At 49.2% G+C, this 1771-nt stretch overlaps 1 pseudogene; it reads left to right on the top strand.

Moving 5' to 3' along the window:
- The first annotated feature begins 943 nt into the window (after nucleotides 1-943).
- LOC144669040 (U2 spliceosomal RNA) lies at nucleotides 944-1117 on the top strand (annotated as a pseudogene).
- The last annotated feature ends 654 nt before the right edge of the window (nucleotides 1118-1771 follow it).

Genomic DNA, 1771 nt, shown 5'->3' on the forward strand with positions numbered 1-1771 from the left:
CCCCGGTGTTGCGAAGGATGGGTCTGGCCACGCTGCCGCGGAACGCTCCGAGTAGTTGGACCGTGCCGTACCACCTGTCCCTGGTGGAAAAATTGATGCAGAAAAACACCTTTGACCACAAGTCCATCAGGCAGTGGTCAGCACGTAACGTCCTAGAGGCCCTGAGGGATAAGGAGAGGGTGGACCCTGTGGGATGGTTCCCCGAGCAGACTGTCAAAGTCATTTGGCAGAATGCCTCATCGCCAGAACTTTCCAACAAGCACCAAGACGTAGCTTGGCTGGTGGTGAGAAAGGCCCTCCCCGTCAGATCCTTCCTACACGCCAGGAAGCTCACCCCCTCTGCACGTTGCCCTCGAGGTGGCTGTGGTGGGGAAGAGACCGTTGTCCACCTCCTTGTGGATTGTGCCTTTGCAAAGAAAGTCTGGAGAGAGATGCAGTGGTTGCTGTCGAGGTTCATCCCGAGCAGTTCTGTGACACAGGACTCTGTGCTCTACGGGCTGTTCCCAGGGACACACACCGAGACAAACATCGACTGCAGCTGGAGGATCATCAACTCGGTGAAAGAGGCGCTTTGGTCTGCCCGAAACTTGTTGGTCTTCCAGCACAAAGAGTTGTCCCCGACCGATTGTTGCGGACTGGCACAATCCAAAGTCCAGGACTACGTGCTGAGGGACGCACTAAAGCTTGGGGCAGCTGCCGCAAAGGCGCAATGGGGAAGGGTCGCTGTCTAAGACCTTTCTACCACAGCGCACCGAGAGACTGGGAACTGTTTAGAGCCCCTCGGGCTGTACAGATCAAAATGAAAGGCTGTAAATGATTGTAATATTGTTTGTACTGATGCACCTGCTGATACATTTTGTAAAAGTTTAACCTGGATTGTACCCTTGTAATGTTGTTTTTGAAATGGTTTGGAATGTGATTGAAGATATTTTATGAATAAAGTATATTTTTACAAAAAAAAAAATCTGTTCTTATCAGTTTAATATCTGATACGTCCCTTATCTGGGGACCATATATTAAATTGATTTTTGGAGCAGGGAGATGGAATAGGGGCTTGCTCCGTCCACTCCACGCATCGACCCGGTATTGCAGTATCTCTGGGAACGGTGCACCCTCCCCTTTCCAGGGGATTTTCAATGCTAAAAATAGTTTTCTTACAAACATCTGCTTTCTTTACTTTTCAACATGTACATGTTCCAAAACCCAACTTTCTTTCTTTCTCTTTCTCTCTCTCTCTTACTCACTCACTCACCCGCAGCAGCTACACACAAAAAACATGCACGCTCACCCAACACTCACAGACAGCACTCTCATCTCACAAACACTCTACCTCACTCATATAAAAACATCTTTCACTTGCAAATACACCTCTCAAACACTCTCTCAGCTGCAGCTTTCGCCTCACAACATTTTAAACCAGCTCTCTGCTGCCGCTGCCGCTGCTGCTGATACAGCAACAATCAAAACTCACACCTCAAACCTCACACACTTTACACAGCTACTCCGAAACCTCTACATCCACATTCACACAATCCTTACATTGCACAAGGAGCCCATTCCCCCCGTCGTGCCTGCACCAGTTCTCCCAATGAACATTTCACCTCGTGCCTTTCTCCTGCCTTCTCCACGTAACCCGGCACATGCTTTCTTTTCAAATAATCATCTCATTCCCTCTTCAATTGAACCTGCCTCCGCCGCGCTATCAGGCGGTGCATTCCAGACCCTGGCCACTCGCTGCTCCTGTCACTTTTGCTTCTTTTGCCAGTTACTT

This window comes from Cetorhinus maximus, chromosome 28 (assembly GCF_964194155.1).
Source record: "Cetorhinus maximus chromosome 28, sCetMax3.hap1.1, whole genome shotgun sequence".
Classification (NCBI taxonomy): Eukaryota; Metazoa; Chordata; class Chondrichthyes; order Lamniformes; family Cetorhinidae; genus Cetorhinus; species Cetorhinus maximus.